This window comes from Salvelinus alpinus, chromosome 3, assembly GCF_045679555.1.
Source record: "Salvelinus alpinus chromosome 3, SLU_Salpinus.1, whole genome shotgun sequence".
Lineage (NCBI taxonomy): Eukaryota > Metazoa > Chordata > Actinopteri > Salmoniformes > Salmonidae > Salvelinus > Salvelinus alpinus.
The window spans coordinates 82,527,106-82,536,873 of record NC_092088.1 but is presented as its reverse complement, the minus strand read 5'-3'; positions in this window follow the sequence as shown (position 1 = coordinate 82,536,873).

Below are 9,768 nucleotides of genomic sequence, written 5' to 3'. Positions count from 1 at the left end.
TCAATACAGTCAATATTTTCAATATAGTCAATATGGTCAATACAGTCAATATTTTCAATATAGTCAATATGGTCAATACAGTCAATATTTTCAATATAGTCAATTTGGTCAATATGGTCAATACAGTCAATATTTTCAATATAGTCAATATGGTCAATAGAGTCAATATTTTCAATATAGTCAATATGGTCAATACAGTCAATATTTTCAATATAGTCAATATGGTCAATATGGTCAATACAGTCAATATTTTCAATATAGTCAATAGAGTCAATATGGTCAATACAGTCAATAGAGTCAATATATTCAACATCGGCAATAGAGTCAATAAGGTCAATGTAGTCAATAGTGTCAAAATAGTCGATATAGACAATTGAGTCAATATAGTTAAAATGGTCAATATTGTCAATAGACTTAATATATTTAATAGAGTCAATAGAGTCAAAATACAGTCAAAAAATCTTCAGTAGAGTCTATTTGGTCAAATCGGTTAATAGGGTAAACAGAGTCAATAGAGTCAATATAGTAAATAGAATCAATAGAGTCAATATAGTCAATATAGTAAATAGAGTCAATAGAGTCAATATAGTCAATATAGTCAATATAGTCAATAGAGTCAATAGTGCCAATTTAGTCAATACTGTAAATAGGGTCAATATGGTCAAAATAGTCAATATAGTCAATAGAGTCAAAATAGTCAATATAGACAACATAGTCAATAGAATCAATATAGTCAACAGGGTCAATTTAGTCAATAGAGTCAATATAGTCAAAAGTGTCAATAGAGTTAATAGAGTCAATAGAGTCAATAGAGTCAATATAGTTAATAGAGTCAATAGAGTTAATAGAGTCAATAGAGTTAATAGAGTCAATATAGTCAATAGGGTTAATAGAGTCAATAGTGTCAATAGAGTTAATAGAGTCAATAGAGTCAATAGAGTTAATAGAGTCAATAGTGTCAATAGAGTTAATCGAGTCAATAGAGTTAATAGAGTCAATATAGTCAATAGAGTCAATAGAGTCAATAGAGTCAATAGTGTCAATAGAGTTAATAGAGTCAATAGAGTTAATAGAGTCAATAGAGTCAATAAGGTTAATAGAGTCAATAGTGTCAATAAAGTTAATAGAGTCAATAGAGTCAATAGAGTTAATAGAGTTAATAGAGTCAATAGAGTTAATAGAGTCAATAAGGTTAATCAAGTCAATAGTGTCAATAGAGTTAATAGAGTCAATAGTGTCAATAGAGTCAATAGAGTTAATAGAGTTAATAGAGTCAATAGTGTCAATAGAGTTAATAGAGTCAATAGAGTTAATAGAGTCAATATAGCCAATAGAGTCAATAGAGTCAATAGAGTCAATAGAGTTAATAGAGTCAATAGAGTCAATAAGGTTAATAGAGTCAATAGTGTCAATAGAGTTAATAGAGTCAATAGAGTCAATAGAGTTAATAGAGTCAATAGTGTCAATAGAGTCAATAGAGTTAATAGAGTCAATAGAGTCAATAAGGTCAATAGAGTCAATAGTGTCAATAGAGTTAATAGAGTCAATAGAGTCAATAGAGTTAATAGAGTCAAGAGTGTCAATAGTGTCAATAGAGTTAATAGAGTCAATAGAGTCAATAGAGTTAATAGAGTCAATAGTGTCAATAGAGTCAATAGAGTTAATAGAATCAATAGTGTCAATAGAGTCAATAGAGTCAAAATAGTAAATAGAGTCAAAATAGTAAATAGAGTCAATAGAGTTAATAGTGTAAAAAGAGTCAATATAGTCAATACGGTCAATATATTCAATAGTGACAATAGGGTCAATGTAGTCAATAGTGTAAAAAAGTCAATGTAGACAATATAGTCAACAGACTTAATATATTTAATATAGTCAATAGAGTCAATAAAGTCAATAGAGTCAATAGAGTCAATGGAGTTAATAGAGTTAATAGTGTCAAGAAGTAAAAAGAGTCAATATAGTCAATATGGTCAATACAGTCAATATTTTCAATATAGTCAATATGGTCAATACAGTCAATATTTTCAATATAGTCAATAGAGTCAATATGGTCAATACAGTCAATATTTTCAATATAGTCAATATGGTCAATACAGTCAATATTTTCAATATAGTCAATATGGTCAATACAGTCAATATTTTCAATATAGTCAATATGGTCAATATGGTCAATACAGTCAATATTTTCAATATAGTCAATATGGTCAATACAGTCAATATTTTCAATATAGTCAATATGGTCAATACAGTCAATATTTTCAATATAGTCAATATGGTCAATATGGTCAATACAGTCAATATTTTCAATATAGTCAATATGGTCAATACAGTCAATATTTTCAATATAGTCAATATGGTCAATACAGTCAATATTTTCAATATAGTCAATATGGTCAATATGGTCAATACAGTCAATATTTTCAATATAGTCAATATGGTCAATATGGTCAATACAGTCAATATTTTCAATATAGTCAATATGGTCAATACAGTCAATATTTTCAATATAGTCAATATGGTCAATACAGTCAATATTTTCAATATAGTCAATATGGTCAATATGGTCAATACAGTCAATAGAGTCAATATATTCAACATCGGCAATAGAGTCAATAAGGTCAATGTAGTCAATAGTGTCAAAATAGTCGATATAGACAATTGAGTCAATATAGTTAAAATGGTCAATATTGTCAATAGACTTAATATATTTAATAGAGTCAATAGAGTCAAAATACAGTCAAAAAATCTTCAGTAGAGTCTATTTGGTCAAATCGGTTAATAGGGTAAACAGAGTCAATAGAGTCAATATAGTAAATAGAATCAATAGAGTCAATATAGTCAATATAGTAAATAGAGTCAATAGAGTCAATATAGTCAATATAGTCAATATAGTCAATAGAGTCAATATAGTCAAAAGTGTCAATAGAGTTAATAGAGTCAATAGAGTCAATAGAGTCAATATAGTTAATAGAGTCAATCGAGTTAATAGAGTCAATAGAGTTAATAGAGTCAATATAGTCAATAGGGTTAATAGAGTCAATAGTGTCAATAGAGTTAATAGAGTCAATAGAGTCAATAGAGTTAATAGAGTCAATAGTGTCAATAGAGTTAATCGAGTCAATAGAGTTAATAGAGTCAATATAGTCAATAGAGTCAATAGAGTCAATAGTGTCAATAGAGTTAATAGAGTCAATAGAGTTAATAGAGTCAATAGAGTCAATAAGGTTAATAGAGTCAATAGTGTCAATAAAGTTAATAGAGTCAATAGAGTCAATAGAGTCAATAGAGTTAATAGAGTCTAAATAAGTTAGTGTCAATAGAGTTAATAGAGTCAATAGGTAATGAGTCAATAGAGTCAATAGGTCAATAGTGTCAATAGAGTTAATAGAGTCAATATAGAATGATCAATAGAGTCAATAGTAATGAGTTAATAGAGTTAATAGAGTCAATAGTGTCAATAGAGTTAATAGAGTCAATAGAGTTAATAGAGTCAATAGAGTCAATAGAGTCAATAGAGTCAATAGAGTCAATAGAGTCAATAGTGTCAATAGAGTTAATAGAGTCAATAGAGTCAATAGAGTTAATAGAGTCAATAGAGTTAATAGAGTCAATAGAGTCAATAGAGTTAATAGAGTCAATAGAGTCAATAGTGTCAATAGAGTCAATAGAGTCAAAATAGTAAATAGAGTCAAAATAGTAAATAGAGTCAATAGAGTTAATAGTGTAAAAAGAGTCAATATAGTCAATACGGTCAATATATTCAATAGTGACAATAGGGTCAATGTAGTCAATAGTGTAAAAAAGTAAATGTAGACAATATAGTCAACAGACTTAATATATTTAATATAGTCAATAGAGTCAATAAAGTCAATAGAGTCAATAGAGTCAATAGAGTTAATAGAGTTAATAGTGTCAAGAAGTAAAAAGAGTCAATATAGTCAATATGGTTATTACAGTCAATATTTTCAATATAGTCAATATGGTCAATACAGTCAATATTTTCAATATAGTCAATAGAGTCAATATGGTCAATACAGTCAATATTTTCAATATAGTCAATATGGTCAATACAGTCAATATTTTCAATATAGTCAATATGGTCAATACAGTCAATATTTTCAATATAGTCAATATGGTCAATATGGTCAATACAGTCAATATTTTCAATATAGTCAATATGGTCAATACAGTCAATATTTTCAATATAGTCAATATGGTCAATACAGTCAATATTTTCAATATAGTCAATATGGTCAATATGGTCAATACAGTCAATATTTTCAATATAGTCAATATGGTCAATACAGTCAATATTTTCAATATAGTCAATATGGTCAATACAGTCAATATTTTCAATATAGTCAATATGGTCAATATGGTCAATACAGTCAATATTTTCAATATAGTCAATATGGTCAATATGGTCAATATGGTCAATACAGTCAATATTTTCAATATAGTCAATATGGTCAATACAGTCAATATTTTCAATATAGTCAATATGGTCAATACAGTCAATATTTTCAATATAGTCAATATGGTCAATATGGTCAATACAGTCAATATTTTCAATAGAGTCAATATGGTCAATACAGTCAATATTTTCAATATAGTCAATATGGTCAATACAGTAGATATTTTCATTATAGTCAATATGGTCAATATGGTCAATACAGTCAATATTTTCAATATAGTCAATATGGTCAATACAGTCAATATTTTCAATATAGTCAATATGGTCAATACAGTCAATATTTTCAATATAGTCAATATGGTCAATAGAGTCAATATTTTCAATATAGTCAATATGGTCAATACAGTCAATATTTTCAATATAGTCAATATGGTCAATATAGTCAATATGGTCAATACAGTCAATATTTTCAATATAGTCAATATGGTCAATATGGTCAATACAGTCAATATTTTCAATTTAGTCAATAGAGTCAATATGGTCAATACAGTCAATAGAGTCAATATATTCAACATCGGCAATAGAGTCAATAAGGTCAATGTAGTCAATAGTGTCAAAATAGTCGATATAGACAATTGAGTCAATATAGTTAAAATGGTCAATATTGTCAATAGACTTAATATATTTAATAGAGTCAATAGAGTCAAAATACAGTCAAAAAATCTTCAGTAGAGTCTATTTGGTCAAATCGGTTAATAGGGTAAACAGAGTCAATAGAGTCAATAGAGTCAATAAGGATAATAGAGTCAATAGTGTCAATAGAGTCAATAGAGTCAATAGAGTCAATAGAGTTAATAGAGTCAATAGAGTCAATAGAGTCAATAGAGTCAATAGAGTCAATAGAGTCAATAGAGTCAATAGAGTCAATAGAGTTAATAGAGTCAATAGTGTCAATAGAGTTAATAGTGTCAATAGAGTTAATAGAGTCAATAGAGTCAATAGAGTCAATAGAGTTAATAGAGTCAATAGTGTCAATAGAGTCAATAGAGTTAATAGTGTCAATAGAGTCAATAAGGTCAATATAGTCAATAGTGTCAATAGAGTTAATAGAGTCAATAGAGTCAATAGAGTCAATAGAGTCAATAGAGTTAATAGAGTCAATAGTGTCAATAGAGTCAATAGAGTCAAAATAGTAAATAGAGTCAAAATAGTAAATAGAGTCAATAGAGTTAATAGTGTAAAAAGAGTCAATATAGTCAATACGGTCAATATATTCAATAGTGACAATAAGGTCAATGTAGTCAATAGTGTAAAAAAGTCAATGTAGACAATATAGTCAACAGACTTAATATATTTAATATAGTCAATAGAGTCAATAAAGTCAATAGAGTCAATAGAGTCAATAGAGTTAATAGAGTTAATAGTGTCAAGGAGTAAAAAGAGTCAATATAGTCAATATGGTCAATACAGTCAATATTTTCAATATAGTCAATATGGTCAATACAGTCAATGTTTTCAATATAGTCAATAGAGTCAATATGGTCAATACAGTCAATATTTTCAATATAGTCAATATGGTCAATACAGTCAATGTTTTCAATATAGTCAATAGAGTCAATATGGTCAATACAGTCAATATTTCAATATGGTCAATATGGTCAATATGGTCAATATGGTCAATATGGTCAATATGGTCAATACAGTCAATATTTTCAATATAGTCAATATGGTCAATACAGTCAATATTTTCAATATAGTCAATATGGTCAATACAGTCAATATTTTCAATATAGTCAATATGGTCAATATGGTCAATACAGTCAATATTTTCAATATAGTCAATATGGTCAATACAGTCAATATTTTCAATATAGTCAATATGGTCAATACAGTCAATATTTTCAATATAGTCAATAGAGTCAATATGGTCAATACAGTCAATAGAGTCAATATATTCAACATTGTCAATAGAGTCAATAAGGTCAATGTAGTCAATAGTGTCAAAATAGTCGATATAGACAATATAGTCAATTGAGTCAATAGAGTCAATATGGTCAATATAGTCAATAGACTTAATAGATTTATTAGAGTCAATAGTGTCAATATAGTCAATAGAGTCAATATAAACAATTTAAATAGAGTCAATAGAGTCAATAGGGTCAATATAGTAAAACGTTTCAATATAGTCAATAGTGTCAATAGAGTCAATATAGGGTCAATAGAGTCAATAGAGTCAATAGAGTCAATAGTGTCAATAGAGTCAATATAGTCAATAGAGTCAATAGAGTCAATAGTGTCAATAGAGTCAAAAGAGTCAATAGGGTCAATAGAGTCAATAGAGTCAATAGAGTCAATAGTGTCAATAGAGTCAATAGAGTCAATAGAGTCAATAGAGTCAATAGTGTCAATAGAGTCAAAAGAGTCAATAGAGTCAATACAGTAAATAGGGTCAATAGAGTCAATAGAGTCAATCGTGTCAATAGAGTCAAAAGAGTCAATAGGGTCAATAGAGTCAATAGAGTCAATAGGGTCAATAGAGTCAATAGGGTCAATAGAGTCAATAGAGTCAATAGAGTCAATAGTGTCAATAGAGTCAATAGAGTCAATAGTGTCAATAACTTTTTTTGACTTTGTCTTGACCTAGTGCCTGCGCATTTGGATTACTGGACTAAACGCATAAACAAAAAGAAGGTATTTGGACATAAATTATGGAATTTATCGAACAAAACTAACATTTATTGTGGAACTGGGATTCCTGGGAGTGCATTCCGATGAAGATCATCAAAGGTAAGTGAATATTTATAATGCTATTTCTGACTTTTGTTGACTCCACAACATGGCGGGTATCTGTATGGCTTGTTTTGGTGCCTGAGCGCTGTACTCAGATTATCGCATGGTGTGCTTTTGCCATAAAGCTTTTTTGAAATCTGACACAGCGGTTGCATTAACTTCTTATGGCTGCAATCCCGGTAACGGGATGATATGACAACAGCCAGTGAAAGTGCAGGGCGCCAAATTCAAAACAACAGAAATCTCATAATTACAATTCCTCAGACATACATGTTTCTTATACCATTTTAAAGGTAATCTTGTTGTTAATCCCACCAAAGTGGGATTTCAAATATGCTTTTCAGCGAAAGCACTACAAACGATTATGTTAGGTCACACCAAACCACAATAAGCACAGCCATTTTTCCAGCGAAATATAGCAGTCACAAAAAGCAGAAATATAGCTAAAATTAATCACTAACCTTTGATGATCTTCATCAGATGACACTCATAAGACTTCATGTTACACAATACATGCATGTTTTGTTTGATAAAGTTCATATTTATATAAAAAAATATGAGTTTACATTGGCGCGTTACATTCACTAGTTCCAAAAACATCCAGTGATAGTGCATAGCTACATCGTTTCAACAGAAATACTCATCATAAATGTAGATGAGGGACATGGAGGGACATGGATGTTATCTTAGAACTAACCTTGTCCCCAAGATTGAATTGCTTGGAACTGATGCTCTCTTGAAAATAAGTAGGCATGTGTGGTGTTATGTTATTTAAATGCTAATCATTGCTCCCCATATTGCTACCAAGTTCCCCAGGTATCTGTGTAATTCAAGTGTATTATTTTCCTTCAGTTTGTGGTGCATGTATTTGAGGTGCACACTCTTGAGGCACTCTTCTTCTTCTTCTGTGGGGTTCAACTTGCCTGGCTACCCACACTCCTTGCTCTGGCCAAACGCTACACTACGCCCACGGACGTTAGTTTCTTCTCCTCAATGAGTCTTAATCTGAGTACTTCCTAAAGAATTTCTAGAATGCAAACACATTCTAACAGTTCTGATTGGTTTCAGAAACCGATGGTTTGGGCCTGAGTCAGAACACACATGGATAAAGCAACGTTATTGGCTTTGATACTCTGATTGGTTACAGATGATCCAATTGCTGATGACTCTATTTTGTACAACACCCCTCATTTTGACATCACCACAAACAACTTCAACGATGGCAGTCTTAGACTGAAGTATGTAGTGAAAGAATTCAGTTTGAGCAGCGGAATAATTCAGTTTGAGTCGTCAGGCAAGGGTTTAACGGGGATTGGCATCCAATGTTTCCGGTGAATTACCGACACCAACTGTAGGGGGGTAAAAATGGAAGCTCCATACTGTGATGGGGGGATAATTCACATACATTAAAACAGTCGTTATCAATGAATTCCAGTCATTGGGCTAATGCTAGTTAGCATTGGCTCGCAAAACTAAGTCTAACTTCCTTCATACTGGATGCCGAGACATACAACAAATTGGATCCATTAGTTCATCTGACTCTGGGGGAAGTAGATAAAGGGCTTCATTGCCAAAATCCTGAACTATCCTTTTAATGTATTCACCCAGAATATGAAGAATACAGTATATTGGTCTTGTGTGTCAGTGGATTTGTCAATTATTACTGAGATGCTTTCTGTTTTTTTGACCAGACTGTGCCTCCATTCTTTACAATAAGCTGTTTTACGCGCTTCTAACCAACTGTGCTATTTTGTTTGTTTTGTCTCGTTGTTTGTAACTTTTTTTGTACAAAATATTGCTGCTACCGTCTCTTATGACCAGAAATTACTTCTGGACATCAGAACAGCGATTACCCACCTTGAACAGGACAATGATTTTTTCTTTAACGAGTCCGACGTGAAGGATATAGTGCTTTCTCGGGAACGGGCCCAAATCCTGTCATTTATGTGAAGAAAAGATGGAGAAAAAGGGGGCGGAGGTCGGGCTTCTTTCTGAGAATTCGTAGACAAGTAAGTAAACCCCCACTGACATCTGTTCTATTGGCCAACGTGCAATCATTGGAAAACAAAATGGATTATCTAACCTGTAATATCTTATGTTTCACCGAGTCGTGGCTGAATGACTACACAGATAATATAGAGCTGGCGGGATTTTCCATGCATCGGTAGGACAGAGAAGCTATGTCTGGTAAGACAAGGGGTGGGGCTGTGTGTCTATTTGTCAATAACAGCTGGTGTGCAATGTATAATATTAAAGAAGTCTCAAGGTATTGCTCGCCTGAGGTAGAGTACCTTATGATATGATCTGTAGACCACACTATCTACCAACAGAGTTCTCATCTTCATTACTCGTAGCTGTCTATTCACCACCACAAACTGATGGTGGCACTAAGACCGCACTCAATCAGCTGTATAAGGCCATAAGCAAACAAGAAAGTGCTCATCCAGAAGCAGTGTTCCTAGCGGCCAGGGACTTTAATGCAGGCAAAGTTAAATCAGTTTTCCCTCATTTCTACCAGCATGTCACATGTGCAACCAGAGGAGAAAAAACTCTATAACCCC